Raw genomic sequence first — 23,554 nt, forward strand, 5'->3', positions numbered from 1 at the left:
ACACACGCACACACAAACAAATGCATTTTCAAACAGAAATAACTCACCAATCGAATTATTTGCTTATCACAGCCTTTAAAACACCTGCAAAAAAATGTCTTTATTTTCCTTCCAGTTTGATGTCAGATTTCCATCTGTGACTATGCACTAAGGTACTTTTCCACCAGAAACACCATGTGTTTCTTCCAGCAGGGTTCTGGGCAATGCCATCCGACAATGCATTGTGTCCATGCCAAGAACCTGTGCCAGTTACCATCCGTATAGCAACGAATATTTGTCACGACCTCTTTTTTATTCATTTCTTTGAAACTTTCTGGGGCCCCCGGTGCAAAACACATAGCATACAGGGTTCAAGTGGTGATTATACAAAACCAATGTCTCTCATTTTCTTTCACTCAGGCCTTCAACATCAGCTGAAGCACGAGGGGTTTGAACAAAGACCTTTGGAGAAATGTGTGAATTCACCATACTCTCTGTTACCACAGTTTACAACAGTTTTCTTTTGAAATGCTTGACATTTTATCCCTTTTTGTAGATATAGTTGTCTGGTACAGTGCGTCATCTTTGTTTGACTTCATCACTTGCAAAGAGCCATTTAATGTCATTGCCTAGGTTACCAGTGAGTTTTTGCTAACAATGCACCAAACTGCCAGTTTGTCATTGGAATGTTCAAAGTGTCAATATAAATCTATCAAAGCCCGCTGGCTCCTATTCAGAAGAATATTTTTCATATGTATATGAGAAGTTTCATTGTATTACTTTCTCACACATTTTGCACACCCAGTGACAAACTGGATGGATATTCTCAGGAGGACAGTGGGTGATGGGCTTTTTTTAAGGGGAAGTGGGGGCAGGGCCTATCTGTTAGAATCTTGTTATAAAGGCAGATTAAGTTTTTACAGTAATGAAAACTGTTCTGTTCTAGTGTGTTCCTGCATTTCGTTTTTGGATTAGGATTGTTCGAATAACACTACCTCGGCTAAATGTCTGTGGAACAGATATCAAAACAAAAAATACTAGAGGTCGAGTCAAAAATCAGGATCTTTGACATGTAATGATTTTTAACTTAAAGTTCTGTGACATGTACGTGACATTCCGTAGTGTACATAGCTCTAACCCCTATAGACGACTGTCACAGAATGACATTCATGCTCTTGTGACATTATCAAAAAACTCATATGACAGCACACCAATTATGAATCCTGCCCACAAAACATTTCAAACCTTATTGCTTCCTGACTTGACCTTTTACTATGCTCTTGTATTCTTACAATGAGTCCCATCTTCGTTTGTTTTGGCATTGTTCATTTTGAGATTCATAGTTATTTCATCCCTGTTCCGATCCCAAGGTAAATCCCATCTGATAAATGTTTTGTCATAGAGAGTTGTGAATGTTTGTTCCCCACTTGTGTTATTTATTGTCTGCTGACAGGGTCATGAATTCTGAGACAAAGTGAAACTCATATTGTTATCTAAAGCATAAAAGTCCTATCACTTTAGGTGTCACTGTGGATACAAGAAAATGAAACAGGTATTCATAAAGGCAGGGGGCATCATAAATCACAGGAGGGGCTAGTGCTTGATTAAAAAAAAAAGAATTAGGTATTTTTGTAAAAGTGGCAAATAACATTGATCTATGCCTCTGTCGGTGGTGGGCCTTGACACTGTCTTTATTCCTTATGTGTATTTATGGTATATCAATCTATGTAGCTGACAGAACAATATGACTGAGCGTATAGACTCTCCACCGCGGCCTCCCAAGGCTCAGTTGATGAGAAATGGACTTAAGCAGGATCACAGCCTGCCTTCTATCACCTTCTTTTCAATCGGAACAAAACTCATGAGTGTATAAAGGTTTTCTAGGATCAACCAACAGTGTCAAACTGCCTTTTTTTCTACACTGCCATGGGGGTTTTGCTGTAATTTGAGGTCAGTCAGAGGTGAAGCACCTCACATATTTAATATGTGACTGTTAGATAGACTTAACACAATTTTAGGTTCAGAGCCCTTCCAGGAAGGAACTGACCATGCTGTCAATGTACTAACGTCCCCGTTTGTCTGAACATTTTTTAACTATTGTACTTGGGTATTGTGATTTATTTGTGCATACATGGTATACAAGTATTGTACAGAAGCAAAATTCACGTATTCAGTGTGATGCAAAAATCAAGTGTGTCCGTTTTTAAATGTATGATTTCAAGAATGGTCCCCACTATTATTTTGAGGCGTCTGTTTGGCCAATGGGATCAGTGAACTCTGGAGAGTAGGGTGATGACCTTCCACCTCATCCATCATTCTGTGATGGACATGGGAAGCGGGTTCCTGACAGGTTGGTGGGTGGATGTAGGCGGGTTGGAGTGTAAAAACGGGGTTAGGCATAGGGTCGGTGAATGACTTTGGCCACTCTAGCGTGATTTAAGAAGAAAAGGGAGAGTCAGTAAAGGAGTGAAGTCAGTCATTTGTGACTGATTTATCATATATAGCAGCTTCAGTCAAAATATTATTAATTTCATCACTTAAATTGAGTCACCACAGCAGCTTAACACATATTTTTCATTTATGTTTACAGTCCAACATATTACCTCTTCAGTTGAATATTCTCATCTCACATAATTTTCTGAACTGATTTATCCTCATTAGGGTTGTGAGGGGTGCTGGAGCCTAACCCAGCTGATTCCAGACCAGAGGTGGGGGACATACTGTATAGGTGGCCAGCTGATCGCAGGGCACAAGAAGACGGACAACCATGTACATTCACACCCACACCTAGGGGCAATTTAGAGTGTCCAATCAACCTAGCAAGCATGTTTGTGCAATGTGGGAGGAAATCTGAGTACCCGGAGGAAGCCCACACAGGCACGGGGAGAACATGCAAACTCTACATGGGCCACCCCAGTTGAATATTATTTGGCGACATTCAAGCAATGTGTTTTAATCAGTTCGCAAGCCACTTTTTTTCTTAAATCCACTGAAATGACAAGACCTGTCATCCATCATTAGAGCACCTTCAGAATCTTTCTGACTTTAGTCTTGTTTGTAGGTTTCTTCTAGAAATGTATTCACATGCATATATTTGCTACACTAGCTGTATAAGAGTAATGGGTAGAGTATAAGAGTAAGTAAATTGTCATTAGTTTATATGCTTTGTAAAAAAGACTCTCAAACATTCAGCTGATGTGGCTTGGCACTTTTGACCCCAGACCATGAAGCAACAATGTTTCGCTCAGAGAATATGACATGGCTGCAATGATGTTTGACCCAGCCATTCAAGTGTCACTCCATCAAGCAATATTTTGGTCATGACTTTGTCATCACATGTTCCTCTGTCTGGCCCCATGTCTAGACACCTCTGTCTCCCTGATACATACATATTATGTCAAAACTTTTTTAGGAAGTTCAGACATGAGTTCTTCCTCTCTGCTGACAAACACTAGCACCAGTATAGTGAAACCAGGAACCAATTATTTGTGGACAGCTCAGTTAACTCTCACTCATAGATCTGAAATTTTCTCTTTTTTACTGCATTGTAATTTAATTCCTTCACACAAGTTTGTTTGCATTGAAAAACATTTCTGAAATAGTAATCACAACTTGTACAATGGGTTTGAGAGGTTGCAGTTTGTTGTGTAGTGGCTTAGTAGAGTTTAGATGGTTGTCCATCTCTGTATGTGCCCTGTAACTGGGTGACGGCGACCTGTTCATGGTCTGTTCCGCCTGTACCCTTTGCACATCACAAGGTCAGTGATGCTGAAATAGATGAATAATTGAATTAATTTCATCAACAAAAGACATTCAAACCACAAGGAAATTAGTTACTTGCTCTAATATTTCATATATACATGTACATATTTATTTTATATATGTGATACCTTCTTAAAATAAACAACAATAATAATTTAGCTTATACCTGATTAAATTGTGTTGTTCTTTTACTGTTGTGTTATGCTGTATGCCTTATTAGAAAACTGTCAATTTAAGCAATCATGTACTTTAATAGAAATGAGATTTCATTGTGTAAATACGCTATATATAATACACATTATTATTAATATTGCAATAAAAACCACAGAGATTAACACATACATTGTAATCTGCAAAATCAAATTTTATATTTACTCAGTTTGCAGAAAAAACTGCTTATTATTCACACAGTTACATGTTGGAGTTCTCAATGAATTAGCAAGTTGCCCTTGCTTGTAATTTGCTGGCCAGAACTTCAGTGGATTGGGTATTTTGTGAAATGACAGGACATGCCAACAAATTGCATCACTTCTGCTTCTGTGGCTAAGGACAATGGGCCACCATATGCCAAAGTGGGGAAATGAATGGAGCTCATTTGTACTGGCACCCAGAGTCCCTGCTCTGCTCGACCCTATTGGGGCCACCATGGCACTGACAGTTACACAGACAGAAGAGCCCACCCTCTTTCATGATAGGTCTAGGATTTAGTTTGGTTTATAGAATCCAATTTGAAATAAAAGAGTTGAAAAAAACATTTGATATTGCAATGACTTAATGAATGATAATGTGTATAGTAATACAGAAAGAAGTGGTGGTATTTTTTGGGGGGTAAAATCACCCTTGCGTCTAAATATGTGTCATCCTGTTATGCGTGTGCGCGTGTAGTGTTTGTGTGTCGGAAAAGCCTAGGATGATGGCAGATGATTAAGGAGTGGCTGCTCTGCTGACATGAGATACTAATGAGGATGAAATGAGAAGGTCAGGGCTTGTCTCTGGGAGGGAGACACTGCAGCCTCCCCCCATTACCCATACAGCATCCTTACCCACACCAACACCGATTTTGTTAACCCCCACCCCTTCTCTGGATAGAGAGCTAATCCTTCTCTTCATCGGAATAGACCAATGCATACAAACAGATCTAGCAGAGACCAAGGCCAAACCCCCCCATCTTTCAAAATGAAGTCCTGGTAGTGTTTGAAAAATCCTGCAGTACTGGTCATTGGCCACTGGGTCTGGCTTATATTTTTTAACGGGTGAGTGTACATTAACACATTATAAGTGCCCAAATCTAGCATAAAAACAAACCAGATTAAAGCCTAATTCACACTTTTAATGAAGTCATACCTTATTCCGGCAAAAAAAAAATGCTGCTTTTTTCAAAATCGTTTTGTCTTTTCCGATGTAGACAAATATACATTGTGTTGGTGCAGGGATCCATTTGTATTTACCAAAAAACCTCACGAGACAGTGAGTGTTTACTGCCAGGCCAAATACTAATTCTGAATACTAGGGGTTTACCTCTCTCATTCGATTTGAAGCCAAACTATTCCCTCAACGAGGCTGTCAAATTTAGGCTGGCATCAGCAATCATCTTCTGGTCTGCATTGCACTACTAACTATATCCTAGCGTTTATCAGCCCTACCACCTCATTCTCTCAAAGACGAAGAGACATAACAATTCGACAAGAGGAATTACCCTGTTCATTTAACATAAAACAAATATGCCCAAGTGCTGAGAATCAAACACAAACAAAGGCCTTTTATGCTCAATTTTCTTAGGAGGAAAGAGATGAGGAAAACCCTAATGCATGCTGCACATGGATGTATATTGATATAGGTGATATAAATGATGTAGGCCACAAAGGTAAGGATAGCAGAATGCAAATGGATTGCAGGCTGGACAACGAGCTAGGCCAAAGTACAATAAGTGCAACTTTTAAATGAAGACAAGTACGATGGTTGCTCTGTGATGCAGCAAAGAGACCTGAGTGAGTGCAAGCAAGCTCTTATTAATGGAGGTGTGTGTGGGTCTCTATCAGCATAGTGAACTGCTGACCCTGACAAGAGGAAGGAAGTGCTGGACCAGCTGCATGCCATTTTTCATCTCTAGAGTAGATCTCAGAAGAAAGGCAGCGTGAAGGGGTATAGAAAGAGAGGAGGGGAAATTGGGACTTGGAGAGAAAATTAAAAAAAACTTAGTCCTATCAAGTGTGGCGAGTGTTAGATAGAGGCCAACTAAACAAGTGTCCTTGTGTGTCGGCCTTCCTTAGTTAATCAAATGGTTCGGGAATATGGCAAAGGCACACAGATGACTCAAACACATAAAACAGTGAGTCACTTTCACAGAGGTTTACAGAATATAATAATACTCTCTTTGTTTCCTACATGACCAACATATGTTTGGGACAACTTTTTAAATAATTGTTATTATCTATAAATGATTACAAAGCACATTAATATCAGGCAATCCAATATCATATACATTCATGTATATTACTTTTAAAGATATACACAGGAAACAAATGCACTCTCTTAAATCATACACATACAGGGTCACCCACTCACCCAAAATAGACACGTAAACATACACAATAGTACTAATCAAATTTTAATACCGTGTGATTGTGCCGGCCTTCTCTGTCTGATCCCCAGCAAGTGAGCCAGAGGAAAAATGAGCCTGCCAGTGGTTAATTGAGCATACAGATTCCTAATGTGTCAGGTGGTGGCCTTGCAGATGAGCAATGGGACTTTTTCTCAATGCATCTTCCTTTGTTTCCTCTTTCAGGCTAATGAAGTCGGCCTTCTACTTACCACCTGGATGAGTGTCTCTGCAACTAGAGACATGTTAAAGTCACCATTCACAAAGTCGAAAGGAAATATCATCTTGTACCCGCCAACCCATAATTCATGCGTGTAGTAATGTTTTGTAAGTGATTGCACAAATTGCAAAAAAACAACGCATAAACATGAATTGGATTATTAAGTGGATGCTTGTGAAAGACACTTTGTCTGGGCCAATGTTTACAGCATATTCATTACTAAAGCCGCAGACATGTTTATTTTTACTGTCCTAGAACAGCAAGTATTCATTATCCAAATTTTTGTGTGTCTCAGTGTGTGTGTATGTGTGTTTTTTAATGCCTTTAGGTCACACACTAATGAGCTTAACACTGAGGAAAGATGGAAGCTATTAGATGGGTTTGGTTGTTTAAAAGTACTGAGCGATGGCTTTGTCGTACCATGTAAAAAAGAAAAATGACGATGAAGGGCAGTTAGACTAATAGGATTACGTGTTTGATAATATTTTGAACATTTATAACTGTTTAATTTAGATCATTGTCATTGCATAGACAAAGATCTGAACTTCTAATTGAATTCTGTGTCTTTCCCCCTGACATCACTGGAAAAGGAGTACTATGTTCAAGGTGCTCTATTACCATATGTTTTCTCATTGGGGAATGAAGCAGCCACGAGCTGCACTCTTTGACCTTCACCCAGGTAGAGCAATGAATACACCAGGCTCTTTTCGCTTGGGTTCATGCCAGGTGAACAGAGTAGTCAGCTATCTCCGCTAAGTGCCTAATCTTTAACAAGATGCCCCTAATAAATAGGAAAAAGATGACATACGCTTCAAGTAGAGGGAATTATTGACAGTTTTTTTTATGTAAAATACAGTCTTACCACAAACCAGCATCAAAAAGTTTGAAAATAATGTTCCATTCTGAGCACAGCCACATGTTCAGTAATGAGACACAAACAAGCACACATACACCAGCATTTCTGTGACCACATTCTCTCAGTTATTAAATTTACATAAACTCTTTGAAATGATTTAGTGTGAAAAATAGTTGGACAGGCTTTTCATTCATTCATTTTCTCACACTTATCCTCACAAGGGTCACAGGTTATATTTCATAAAATTGGCAAAAAATCTTGAAATGATTTATTCTGGCCTGATTTATTTTTAACATCATAAAAATTGAATTTGTGAAGACTTTTCATTGCTATTGTATTTGAAGTTCCTGTTTTGCAATTTCTCTTTTCCTGTGTTAATGCTTTCAAGATTAAATATTTCAAATTAGAATCAGAATTCAACCTACCAACTCCCACCCATTGTACCCACAAAGAGAAACACACATACTTCACGGTCCTTGATTTCATATGCGTAGATAGTAAAAAAAAGAAGGGGCTCAAATATATAATATCTTGAAAAGAAAGAGGCCCTCTGGAATTTCCTAAAAAGTGGTTCCACTCTCTACTGTGGTTGAGGAGGGAGAAAAGACGAATGGCGGTTTTGGATGGGAGGAGACTAAAACTGGGCTAGTTCTTGCTGCAACCTGAGCTTGAGGGGGACCAATCTGTCAAATAATTAGCTGTTGCCCAGCACAAAGGTTTTATTTGCAGGAATTTCATCGGCGCCGGATTGAATAATATGCCTGTGTGTTGTGTGGGGTCATGGGAACGTCATCTCTTCCTGGTGGACATAAAAGATGGCTAAATGATAATGAGAAGAGGCTCTAGTGACTCTTGTATGGGTTTCCAGCTTCCTCCCCCTCTCCTGTTCACTCTCATTCGCTCTGTCCTTTTACCCTGCTCATCTTATTGCCCAGCATCATATTGATGGGAAGGTAACTCTATTAATTCATACTGCAAAAAGAGTAACAAATGGTTATTGAATAAACCAACATTTCCCCCAGGGATACAGTACATTAGTCATTTCCATGCTCATTTTGTGACTTTTAATAATAGAGTAATTAATACAATGGACTACTAGATTGACTACCTAATAAACATACACAAATGAATCATAAAGCACATCATATTCATAAAATTAACAAATAGATTGGTAATTAAATCAATCGTATTTACTAAGTGGGTCTAAGGGAAAAAAAAGGTAAGAAGAAAGCCCTAAGGTTTCCTGTTCTAAACCCAATTGCTCTGTTGTCTTTTTTTTTATGTTGACCTTTAACCTCTGTGAGCAGCCAACCAGGAAGTGCATAGTGTTAAAAGGGATTGATTAGGCTCTGGTCTATAGATGATTGTTTATATCATTCCATACTCCAGGTTTGACCCCTAGTGACCTCTCTGTGGACCAATCTGCTGAAAACCATGACCTGCATCCATTTGCAACAGCACTAATTAGCTTTGACAGGGTCTCCGTTTGCAACTGGTTTGTAAAATGAAGCCCTGCAGTGCCCTGATTGAGGGTGGACGTGGCACAGTGATTCCACCATTTGCCTAGCATTTTCTCCAGTCCAATGTCAAACACATTAAATTTAATGTACCTGCAAATCTTACTCAATTATTTGTATGTTGTTGAGGTACGTGTGAATAAATGTTTATGTGTGCATCTGATGGCAGTAAATGGTGGTCATATGTCAGTGCATGTTCAGCTCTATGAGCACACTGACGCATGTTGGTGTTTACATGTAAGAGTTTGCAATTTTGCCAGTAGATCTGCGCAGGGTAAAGGCATTCATCCAGAAAAAACACAGCACAGGGATGAGGGAAGTTGCTTTTAAGTCGAATAATTGGATTATTGCTTCCTGTGATCTTGCTAATTATAATGAAAGCAAGCTTACAATTTCCCAATTATTATTCCATGCCGACGCCGCTCCTCCTCTAATAAAGAGGAGCACTGATGCAAAACAAAATGCCACAACTTCATTTCCTGCCTATGCCTTAAAGCCATTTAGAGATCAGGGGACTAGACACCCTTCAAATATCCCTGTCCCACACCCCTCTAAAACACGTGGGACCCTCATATTATTACATACTGTTCTACATGAAGTTATTCATTGTTGTTGAAAAAGTGTGTAAAGGACAAAATACTTCACAATAACTTTTTCTTTCCCGTAAATGCAGCAATGGGCAAATTTGATCAAAACATCAGGACATGGTGGGAATAAATATCAAATATTTATTCTTACATAGAATTAATGCAAAGCTGTAATAGAGAACCCAAAATGACCATTTATTTCATTTCATTTTTTTTTTTCAAAAAAGAGGAAATCGAAACAGGTAAAAAACTAAACTAATTTTATGAATGAAATCCAGGAAAGAAAAAAAATATTCTTGCATAAAACGTGGAAAAAAAACTCATTTACTTGTTCCTGCCATTGCTCGTTGAGGGCGCCCCCATCTTACCTGAGTTAAACCCACTCTGATTGGCCAGATGCAAGTAGCCTTGATAACATGTCAGCACTGGTCACATGACTTCCTTTTTTAATTTGTCTATGTGCAGGCAATGATTTTGAGGGTTTAGTTGATTGTATGATTGTACATTTGTGACTATGAAATAAAACTAAATTGAATATGAACCATCAAAATGAATTATTTCGACATTAGAAGCAATTTGGCTCTCACAAGATCTTAAACTTCTGGTAAGAAAATTGTTATTTCCATCATTAAAAAGCATCAGATTGAAGGTACCTCAGAAATATAGTGTGTTGATTTTTCTTAATATTTACCCTTAAATGTAATACATTTGTACTCCCTATTAAAACCCTTTATATGGGGTGAAAATTATGAATCAAGGGGCATTTTATATGAGAGAAATTGTAAAATTCAACGATTTTAAGGCAATTTTAAGGGTACGGCTTATATGCGGAGGTAGCTAATAGATATATTTCATCTCTCAAATCATTTTCTGAACCGCATTTTGGGACACCCTGAATTGGTGGTCTGCATGGTAGACTGATTGGACACTCTAAATTGCCCCTAGGTACGAATGTGAGTGTGCATTGTTTTCCGTCTCCTTGTGCCTTGCGATCGACTGGCCACCAATTTAGGGTGTCCCCCTCCTCTGGCCCGGAGTCACCTGGGATAAGCTCCAGCACTCCCCGCGACCCTAATGAGAATAAAAGCAGTTTAGAAAATGAGATGAGATGAAAGATGTAATGTGCTTTGGTCTTTACTGAACAGCAAACAGATAAAACTAATTGTGCAAACAAATCATTTCCAATCTGCTCTCTATGTAGCTCTTTCTCCATCAAGCTCACACTTCACTCTTAATCACTCACTCATTCACCCCTCATGCCTGGACTGACAGTCTTTTAACAAATTCCATGGACCACAGTACATCTGACAGTATTTCATCTCGGATTTGAGGATAAGTGAGAGGATTTCAGGCCAAGCCCAGAGCTTATCATGAAAATGCCGCCCAGAGTGAAAAGCAGAGGATTTACACAATGTGGGATCCCTTCGCAAACCGAACCTTTTTTGTCCCTTCCAAATGATACTCCCTCACAACTTCTTTCACTCCTTCCCTTTTTTGCGCCGTTTTGTTGATTTAGCTGTGAGTGGCTGCCTAACATAACATTGGGCAACTCCTCAAGGAGCTAAATACAGCTGAACCCGTTGCAGAGTTATTCTATCACTGGAGCACAAAAAGGATGTATTATAATTAAGAGAAACCCGGGGGTTTCTGCATTACTATAACCTTGATGTAGAGATGAGAAAAAGGGGGAATTGTATTCAGTGTGTATACAGAGCAAAAGCAAAATCTAAAATCATGCCAAGTATACTCAAAATCAAGAGATTACATAACTGTGTTTTGTTCTCTGGCATTACACGACAGTTTAAACAGTAAAAAACATTCAAATATGGTTCCACACAATAGCAAAATTGGGTTTAAGGAGGAAAACAAATTATATTTACTCTCACCCTTTTATCTTTGTCATGATTTAAATTTACCATGAAACCCTGTTTGACTTTAACAATTTTAGGTACCTATATCTATGTCAAGAAATAGCAATATCAGACAAATAACATGAACCACAAAAGCCTGGCTATTTGAGCATGGAGACACTGATTTGGCCGTAGACAAATTATCAACCTTATTTACCTACTTTAAAAATATTTAATATTGGAAACAGAAATCAGAAAACATTAATAAATGTTGTAAAATTACAGTGTTTTTGTCATTTAATTAAAGTTTACAGTTTTTGAACCAGGGATTTATATATAAATGCTTACTGTATACACATATCTATCTTGATACAGAAAAATTTTAAAAAATGAATGTTTATTATATTTTTTATAACATTTCTGTTAACATTTTCAATCTTACGTATTCCTTAATTTATTTTTATAAATTTTATTTTATTAAGGGACATTGGGGTGAAGAAACAAAAACACATGCCTTCACCACCTTGTTAAATATTTGAATGTAACTTTTTAACTTATCCATCGGAAAATGCTACCTTCCATATTTATTATGTTGATATGGTAAGCATGCAGTTATTCTTAGAGTGAAGTGAGCGTATTACTGAAATACAATGCAGCATAGGCACTGCAGCAAACATGTCTAATAGGCTCTAATAACAGGTGAAGGGCTGACTGACTCCCCCACCATAACACATGGTGCTCGCTCTGCTCTCTCTCTCTCTCTCTCTCTCTCTCTCTCTCTCTCTCTCTCTCTCTCTCTCTCTCTCTCTTTCTCTCCACCACCTCTATCTCTCTCTCTCACACACACACATATACACATACACATACATACACACATACACACACATATACACACACATATACACACACATATACACACACATATACACACATATACACACACATATACACACACATACACACACATACACACACATATACACACATACACACACATATACACACATATACACACATATACACAAACATATACACACAAATACACACACATATACACACATATACACACATATACACACATATACACACATATACACACATATACACACATATACACACATATACACACATACACACACACATACGCGCACACACATATGCTTGCATACACAGAAGAGAGCGCAGGTTAACCCGGGAAATAAAAAAAATAAAAATAAAATAAAAGCAATACGTAGAGAACATGAGGGGAATTCAGAATGCCAGTTGCTGGTAGGAAAGATGGATTGCCTGAATTCTCCACCAATCACCAAACAACACATCGGCTGCAGCATTGATTGATGAAGTATTTAAGTCGTCAATCTCCCATCACCTTCTTTTCTTTTCTCTCTTTCACACAAATGGCAGGTGAAAAGCTATGCTGCGTCTGCAGATTGGAAGAACTCTGACCTGTCAGACACTTGAGAGATGTCCAGCTTTTCTATTTTGAAGATCTACTTTGTAAATCAGAAATGATCTTGTCTAGTTTAGTCAAGTAAATAAGACAACTTTGTTGTCATTGCCTTACAGTAAAATACTTTTTACCTGTTGAATACTCATTGTGGTATATATATATATATATATATATATATATATATATATATATATATATATATATATATATATATATATATATATATATATATATATATATATATATATATATATATATATATATATATATATATATATATATATATATATATATATATATATATATATATACATATACATACATATATATATATATATATATATATATATATATATATATATATATATATATATATATATATATATATATATATATATATATATATATATATATATATATATATATATATATATATATATATATATCATGTATCTTTTCAATTCAAAACTCAGTCCAACAATTCAACCTCACTGTATATAATTTAGCCCAATAATATTGATTACAAATCATGATTAACAATAATGATATTGATAAAAATGGAACATTAGCCCTCACCTTTGACCTTATTTGTAGACCTTTTGTACTCGATGATGTATTCAATATCATAATCATGCCTCAGTACACTTTGCTGGAAAATATCGATATGAGTCGGAGTGCAGATAAGCTGTGGGATTGCACAAACATTTTATTGTGTTGATAGCGCTTTGGAGAGCGAACATGTTACCAGGTTTTCTGGAGTTATGGAGATACCATTGATCCAGCAGTTAACCTATTTTCCTGCATTGGTACAGCACAAAGACCCTTCCCCCATCAACCTCATCCATTGTGTCCCTCTACTAATATGATACCCCCTGAAGGTTCTCCAAAGACCTTATTTCTAATCAATGCATGTGGTTGGTGGGATCATCCTGTCTCTGCAAATTAATGACTTCACTTTTTTTCCCGTGGTTTCATTTCATCGATTTGTTTTATTAGCCCATTGATCTCTATGCACCCACCACCACCCTAGAGCTCTCAAGCCAACCCCTTGCTTCCTATTTGTTAACCAGTATAAATGATTATATCTAAAAAAAACTATGATTTTCTTCAATAGTAAACTGAAAAATGATGCATTCATTTTGGGATTTTTTTTAATTATATAGATATTAGTCATATTCACAAAATGACCATTACATTTTACTCGTAATTGAGTGAAATACTTGATGTGTTACACAATCATTTTTATGAGAATTGATAATAGTTTTAACCATACCAACATTCATCTGGTCATCTCTTGGTGGTCTTATTAACAGCCATATCTAACTCGCTCCCCTTTAATTCCCTTTGAGATGTGAACAAAAGGATAGGAAGTGCTTTACTCTGACAAGTCAGACTTCACTTCACAAGAGGAATTACTTCTTTTCATTTTCTGTCACTGGAGCGTTTTAGTGAGGTGCCCCACTAGCGTAACGATGAACTTTCTCACTTGTTTATTACTTGAACTACACACAAAGACTGGATTCACTGTGCTTGAATATAAAAAGACAAAAAGGAGTATAACATCTATACAACAAGTTCATCTTATTGTTGCAGAGATAAGAACATATTAATGTAATTACTGTTGCAAGAATATATAAGAAAACATCAGTCGCACAGGCTAAACAATATTATATGGGTGCACAGAGCTAAGTGTTTTTCAGTAATGGTGAAATCACACAAAAAGCATGGCATTTTGAAGCAAATAATGTTGCCAAGAGAAAGAATGTTTGGTCTTGGCCACAGGTCAAGGGTCCTCCAAGAAGGATAAAAACCTAAAACTTAGAAGAAAACATTAGATTCTTCTACAGTCTTTTCCGAGCCCTGTTCTCTGTTCTACAAACAATTCCCATTTGTGGAAGGAGATAAAAACATTTAGACTGGAGAAGCCTCTTTTTTTCTCTCTCACTATGAATAGCCCAAAATACCTGCTGACAAGATCGCAGAAGATTTTTAACACTTGTGGGAGTTTTAGCTTCAGGCTACATTTTTGTCAAACACCAAGTTCTTTTACACACGTTCAACAAAGGACACTACATTACACACTTTTGTCAAATTCTCCCACTGTTTCCTGGTCAATAATAAATTTCAGTTTGTAAGGCTATTCACAAATGTATTCACTATGCACAAATTTGAATGATTACTTGATCACACAGAGCTCCTTAGTCTTAGAGCATAATGATGTAATTTCAGAACAATATTTACTTATTAGTGAGTAACTTTAGTTTTGATATGAAAGAAATGTGACTGGTAGAGAGACGATGTATTCATGGTTAACAGATCAACCAAATTTTTGAGCATTCTTAGACAGAATATTAATTTTATCCCGAGTTTATGCTAAACTTTTCCCAGGGTACTCTGGCTTATTATATTCCTTAGCAATTCATTATAGTATTAAAGACTATGACTCTAATAGAGAAGAATTGAACATGATAATTTTTCTGATCACACTTATTTGGAATTTGCCATTTAATAGAAAACTTTTAAAAAACTAGCAGTCTTTTAAATTTGGAATGAAATACCAATAGGACACAAATGTCTTATTTGACAGGAGACTGAAAAGGCAATTGAGAAAAAATTCAATAAAAATGTAAATGTCGGTACGTGGAAACAAAAGTTCAAAATCAGACTTGCAAACAAATGGAAAACGGGTATGGCAATAAATATTGAACTAAATAGTATGGGTATGGTTATTTAAATGCTAGAAAATGACAAGAAAAGGTAATTATATTGAAATCTTTTTTAAGGGATGAATCCAAATTAAAAAAAAAAGAATAAATAAACAAAAGAAAAAATAAATAAATTTGCATAGATATGGGTGAATGTGAATGTTTTTCAACAATGGTGAACATTTTATGTTTTGGGAAAAGATCCATTAATCTCTATTTGTTGTTGTTGTTTAAATGTCTGCCCTAATTTTATTGATGGAAGTTACCTTCTCATATATCGAACTCTGTTTGTGTCTGTTTTATACTATGTGCTTGCATTATTAGTATGAGTGTATGTGACATTATAAGTATGTGTGTATGTGTAATGATATATTCCACTTGTGCTAAAAAAAAGAGAATTTTGATCATGTCAAAATTGTATTGTGCGATATTGGAGAGAAATGACAATACATGTGTGAGTGTCATATTTTTTTCCAGGCTTGAAAGCTCGAATCCAGCAAATGGAATTTTAAACTGTTTTGTCATTTGAGCTTAAACGGTAAAGGGGAGTGTTGTGAATTAATTCAACTACCAGAAATGAATAAAGCAGTGGCCAAATTCCATGTTATGTTGTGTTGTCGCTTTGTAAAAACTACATCAGGACAACATAGCTTATCTGAGGGTGAAAGACTCTTCACAGCACTAAATCCTTTTGGGGCTTCTGGCACCATTTCCCACTTCTTTCATCTGGCTCCCTGATGGTCCAGCTATTACTGTACTATGTTGGTGTTGGAGAGGATATTCCGTGCCTGCATAGGCCTAGAGGCTGCTGGGATCTGGGAACACTGGCACCGGCAAATAGCATTGGGCAATTAGATGTAAACTCGAGTACAAATGTGGCAAACATTAGACATAAGGCTCTTCATGTATGAATAGGTTAGTGGTTAGAAAGCAATAACAGATCGTTTACTTTGTAGATGTACTATAAAGCAGAATCCCAATTCCTCTTAGGATATTCAAGTTGCTCAATAAATTCCTCGATCAGTATTTGCAAGAAACATCTTTTATATCAGAATATATTTTTTATCATTAAATTATTATTTTTAGAAAATAAATGCAAAACTGAACGTTGCTTTTAGTGGCATAAGTTTTGTCCGTCGCAAAAAAAAAGGAATTGTTGCAAGACTAAATGTTTCTACATGTGCGGGGAGAAAACACTACTTAGTTTCTTGAATATTATGTTGTGAGTAGAAGTAAAATCTAACTGTTTGAGTGCTTTTACTGTCACATGTGCCACTTAGTGTTTTCTTAGTTGTGAGAAACATGACAACGGCAGTTTCTCATGTAAGCGGAACACGACAAGAGGCCCCATTTTACTTTTGTGGTGAAAGGTGACATAACCCATAATTCCCCACTAACCACAATGTTCTTTGATCAAATGTTTTCCCGTGTGTATGACTGGGAAGAGATTTCACATGACAAAAATGTAGACCAGTGTTGGAATGTAGCTTTTCTAGAGGTTTCATATTATAAAAATAAATGTAAAAAAACAACAATATGCTTTAATTATAATATTAAATTATACAAATATGTATCTGTAATATTATAAAAATTGTCTCTTAATCCTTTATGAATTATCATTAAAGGGACTAAGGGCTAGCAGAGTTCTTAGGCCCCTACTCTGTTATCTAAGGGCAAGTAAAATAATAAACATTTTCGGATAGGGAAATATACGTTAATATTTTTATGTTCATCCTAAATGCAATGGGAAATGAAGACAGTTATCTAAGAAAAGAGGACCACAGCTAGTACAAGCATTTTATTTTTGAATTGGCAGGCCGGTAACAGAGTGGTTAGCACATCCGGCCCACAGTTCCGGGACTAAAGGGTCAATCCCCATTGGGTGCCGACTTTCCCCTGTGGAGTTTGTATGTCCTTCCATGATGTACGTGGGTTTGTCCAGGTACTATAATTTCCTCCCTCATGCCAAAAACATGCTTGTTGGGCTGATTGAATTGCTCCAAGGTATGAGTGTAAGTGTGAATGGTTGTCTGTTTCCTTGTGCCCTGGGATTGGCTGCCAACCAATTTAGGTTGCACCCTGCCAGATGCCCATACTTGGCTGGGATAGGCCAATAGAGCAACCCAAAAAAAACACCCATCACCAAAGGTTTTTTTTTTTCCTGCACAACGACATCTAAATGAACTGTTTTCAAATCCATTTATTCAATCATTTAATCAAGTTTATTTGTGGCCCTGTAAAAGGAGCAGCAGCTTCAACAGATTCCCTTGCACCAACCAGTTCATTCAGTTTTTCCGGTCTCAAGTAAAAGTATGGCAAAGTATGGTATGGTAAACCTAGTCATGGGAATACATTTTTCTCAAAAAGTTACACAAGTACTGGAAAATGTAACAAAGTAAATATAAAGCTAACGTTACTAGCCACCTCTAAGTCTAAGTGATCATTATGTAAAGGAGGGCAGAGGGGTAAACATATTAAGACTTATTTGAGCTGTCAGGGCAAAACAAAAACAGTCCAGATTAGCATAAAATGGAACACAAAAGAGAGAAAATGGCCAAAAGGAATAAGACACAAAATAGGATTGTCAAAAGGACCCCTAGTGAGGAATTCCTATTTCATATATTTAATTATCCCTGTCAGATGGAAAAGAAGTGAGACAAAGCTGTCTTTGTTCTCCCTCTTCATCCCCCGCATGTCTGCCAATTAATTTCGGCATGTGAATATGACTAATTGTCTCTTTGTAGCCAAATAAATAATAATTTTGTCCCACGCTTGCGAGGGGGTTGTGCATGTGCCAATTTATGATATTTTAGGACAATGGAACGTGCACATTTCAGGTGATCATGTTTGCAGAGGGATGCAACCACTTTATAGGAATTGCCCTCTGCCCTGTAGTCTTGCAGCGATCATAATACTGCTGTACTTTCACTCTTTTGTGAACAAGGGAATTTGGCAATGTTCTTTGTTTAGAGTGGTGATATTACCATGATAATTAGACAGGCAGATTTCGGTAAGGATAAGCAATGCATATTCATGTTTTTCAATGGGAAAAAAGAAACATCAATAAGACACAACCATATACTACCATCAAACAACTTTGAAAATTGTGTCAGTTCACGTTTTAAGTTAGATTGTTTTAATGAAGAGCACTTGTACTACTTGAATAATAATGGTTGTACCAAATAAACACTTCTACTTTTCATCTAAACTTGAGTGTTTTGACCCTCTCCACAAATGTGTTTAGAACAGAGCAGTATAGTACTAATGTTTTACTGATTGCCAATGGCTGCAAGGGAATCAGCAAATTTGTGAGGCCGGTCTAGGGTGTAGTCTGCCTTTAACCTGAAGAATGCTGGGTTAGGCTCCAGCAATCCCCACAACCCATTCGAGGATGGACAGTATGGAAGATGAATGAATGAATGAATGAATGAATATATATATATATATATATATATATATATATATATATATATATATATATATATATATATATATATATATATATATATATATATATATATATATATATATATATATATATATATATATATATATATATATATATATATATATATATATATATATATATATATATATATATATATATGTATGTATGTATATATATATATATATATATATATATATATATATATATATATATATATATATATATATATATATATATATATATATATATATATATATATATATATATATATATATATATATATATATATATATATATATATCGGAAACTTGAAATGTTACAGTCAAGTTTTAAGGAATTTGACATGTTTAAAGCATATAATAAATAGAACACCTTATCTATGTTTATCAAATATGTTAAAATGTTTATTAAACCATTTTTTACTATTAAATACTTTTTGCATCTTTGTGAAAAATACTAGGGTTTCACAATGTCTTGTGGAAGTGCGCCAATTCGCAGCATACCCTCAATGTCGTATTGTGGAGCAGCCTAAAGTCTGGACAGAAAAGCAAGCTTCCATGACAACAATGTAAAAGCAAAACATTGATTTTCGGAGTCAATATTTTACCATTGCAAAGCCGTCAAATCACAATCAGTAATTAGTGAGCAGGTGCATGTGGAGCATGCAGTGGACTCAGTACCTTTGCAAATGCATCCATGAAAAAAAACATATACTGAGCAACTGAATGTCTTACACACAATTGTTTCATTTTATTTAGTTCTATATTCTATAGTATTCTCCAAATGATTTTAAAATCTAATAATTTTGTCAAATGCTTCCATGTGAGAGTTTTGAAACTCCACCAAGGTAGCCTGAAACTGATTCTTACTAGAACCAGATCATACATGGAAAGCATCTGTTCTATGTAAGGCAGACTGGATGCAAAAAGTTGAACCATCCACTTAAACCCAAGCCTTCTGAAAACTTTCCATTCATTCAAATTTGCATTTTTTTCTCAACAGTCAAGTGTCCAAAAACACCATAATAGGGGAAAAAAATCAATTTGCATTTGGTGTATAAATAGTTCCAGGACAAGGGCTGTTAAGTTTTAAATTAACATGTAAACAGTTGGAAAGTCTGCCTTGTTACCCCCTTATCCCTTTCCCTTAGCCCCCTCTCAGTTGAATCCCTTTTAGGGCCTTGATAAATATACATAAAGCCTCACACAAAGACTGTCTTGTTCCTTTAAATGGGATACTTTTTAATGGAGACATATATTTCCAGGATTATATCAGCATTCACTTGCAAATTTGTAGTTTTAATACTCCAGTTGAGGCAGTCTATGAATAAGCGTATCATCTGAATGCAGAGAGCACCTGGTCCTGAGGGGCTGGGCTATGAGAGGGCTTCAAGCTGACCTGGTGACAGTGCCAAGACTTCACTTGTTCCCAGCCATTCACACACTTCCCAACATAGTCCGATGATGCAGATTGTGTAAACGTAACTGTGCTGCCATTTGGCACAAGCAAATGAGAAGATGATAACGGCAAAAAAAGGACAAGATACAAATATTGATCAAAAATATTTTCTGATATTTTCTTCTATGAACTTGATGGGATCCTTTGGAAATGCTGTTTGGATAAACTAATGATTTATCTCCAATTCCTTCTGCTTACTGATTAAAATTACACAAAAATCATAGTGCAGTCCTATAAGAAAGAAAACAATGAAGTTATAGTTATTTATTTTTACTTACTTGGCTTCATTAGAGGAAGGGAGCGAGAGAGAAAGAGTTGTACTATTTGGAGGGAGAGGAGAGGAAGGGGCACATGGTCTATTCGTATGCGCCCCACATCCACTCGACACACAATCAGGCCTGTATTGCGTTTTGCAAATTTATACCCAGGATGTTGGTTTAGAGTGTTTCCTTAGAAAAAAAGAGAGAGAGAGAGGACTTTTTTTCAAGTGTCTGCTTTCATGACCAAGAGTGATAGAGGCACACAAATAATCCTTTGTTCCTGAAGCTCACAGATGCAAAGCATGGGCTTAGATTTTTTTTTGTGTTGCACCTCAACTCACATTTCCCCATTTTTAAACAATTCCTTGATATTAAAAAAAGGAGGAAATCCCAAAATAAAAAATAAAACAGTAAATAAAAGTTTTTCATATTTTCAACTATTGTACTACTGTAAAAAAAAGACTGGGATTTCAGAAAGATACTTTTCAACTTAGCTACTACACACCTGTAGTATTTCTTTTTCTTCTTCGTGCATTTATTTTCTGAGCCGCTCATCCTTAAAAGGGACACATGTATTTTTTTTAAGAGCAGCAGACAAGAATTTTTGAAATCACCCCCACAGATAGCAGCCCGGTGAAGCGAGTGGTTGGCACGTCAGCCTCACAGCTCTGGGGTTCTGGGTTCAAATACAGGTCACATCCACCTGTGTGGGCTATGTGGGTTTCCTCCAGGTACTCTGGTTTCCTCCCACATTCCAAAAACATGCATGGTAGGCTGATAGGACACTGTAAATTGCTCCTAGGTATGAGTGTGAGTGTGCATAGTTGTCCGTCTCCTTGTACCCAGTGATCGACTGGCAATGGATCCAGGGTGTCCCCGGCCTCTGGCCTGCAATCAGGAGGGATAGGCTCTAGCACCCTCTGTGACCCTGAGATGAGATCCCCACATATACTCCATGGGTCTTAAATAGTTAAAGGATTGGGTCACCAAGACATTTGGTATTTTCCATGTTTATTAAATATGTAGCAAGATGAATAGAAATACAGTCGACATTGACAGAGTTGGGTTTATTTTTATTTTCCTATGTTTTCAATCATTGCCTCCTTAAAACTGTACTCTCCGAAAATACTGCTCCATTTTCAACTAATACAGAATTGCAGAACTTTGCGATTCTAGTAGGTAATTTGTTGAAGGAATCTGGAGAAATTTGACCCGACGCCTCCAGATGCCACTTCCATAAATTGGATTGGCTTGATGTGCACTTTTTGCAAACCATACGGTCTTTCCACAACTCCTCAATTGGGTTGAGATGTGGTGACTGTGCTGACAGATCTGCCTGCTTCTTTCATGGATGATTGCATAGTTGCATTGCAAATGCATAATTTGAAAGTGTGTTTTGGGTCATTGGCTTGTTTTAGGTTGGAATTGGCTCCAATCAAGCATTGCTCACAGAGTATGGCAATGCATTGCACAACAGAGAGTTCCCCTCAGCCTTCTATAATTTTTTCCCTTTACCAGCAACCAAGAAACCCAAAAATACCACTAACCTCCACCATCCTAGACAGAAGGCATCACGCACTCTTCAGCAGTACTTTCCAAACAGAGTGGGAACAGAGCGTAAGGTGGTAAATCTCTCTTTCAGAGGTCATATTTTGCAATATTGTGAGAGAAAAGTCGTAATATTATGCCTCCTAATATTGCAATGATGAGAATACAAACATTCAGTCAAATAAAATCATGATTTTACAATAAAAAAATCATAATATTAAGATTATTATTATTATGTGAACCGGTAGTTATTGGGTTTCATGGGGTTTTAGGTCTGTGTGAATACAGAACAGGTTTTGTCATAATTTGAGGGCATTTAATTAATATTGGGAGAAATAAGTCGCCAAATTACAAGATTAAAGTCGATACATGACCCATCTTTACGTTACGATAACCAGAACTAATTCAGAGTCCACTGACTTGTCTTGACTATACATTCTATTAATTTAGCATCTCATTGGGAAATAAGTTTAGACTTTTTGACTTTCAATTGAAAACAAAATATTTCTGATACATCACAAACTTTTGAAGGGTAGGTTTAATTTTAGCGGAATCCATGCAATCAGTTTCTTCTAAAAGGGAAATTGGTACCTCAGTTTTCTGACATTTTAATATTGTGAAACTAATTTAAAATGTATTTCAACTTATTTTTAAGAACATTAGAAGAGGTCATTTTGCACCAGATTAACTCAATGAAAATGTTGTACTGAACATTATAAGCAATGTGTTCAAGTGTCTCTTTATTCAAAAGACATCAGTTGCCAATTTGGTACAGTGACCGGAAGGAGAAATAGGGAAGTTATTTGCCTGTGTCTGTCATTTCAAACTATGCTTGTAGGTTTTGTAGTGGCAGAGTGAGTGAGAATAAGGGATTGTGGAATTATAGTACTCCCATATGTGTGATTGGCAATTCTCTTGGCCCCCAGGGTTAGAGAGTTCAGAGAAAAGCCGATTATTCCTTTCCCTTAGGTCAAACCTTCATAAATAAACAAGGAGACCGCCTGAGGCACAGTGTTTTAGTATGATTAGCATATCATACAAGCTATCGACAAGGCACTTATCATATTACAGAGCAGCAAGCCACAGAGCACACAGAGGTTACATGTACAGGGCAGCTGAGCATACATCTCTGTTCATTAGAAAGGTCCTCTGGGAGAGAATAAATCATATCAGCACGAGTATGATGCCAGCACTTCGTTTGATCCTGACTCCATCGTGGATGTTAACAAGCGCCTTTCATAAACTGCACAAATTATATCTTCATGTTATGTTGTTAGGTATGAGCGTGAGAATGAATGTTTGTTCACCTCCTCGT

Source organism: Stigmatopora nigra, chromosome 7, assembly GCF_051989575.1.
Source record: "Stigmatopora nigra isolate UIUO_SnigA chromosome 7, RoL_Snig_1.1, whole genome shotgun sequence".
Lineage (NCBI taxonomy): Eukaryota > Metazoa > Chordata > Actinopteri > Syngnathiformes > Syngnathidae > Stigmatopora > Stigmatopora nigra.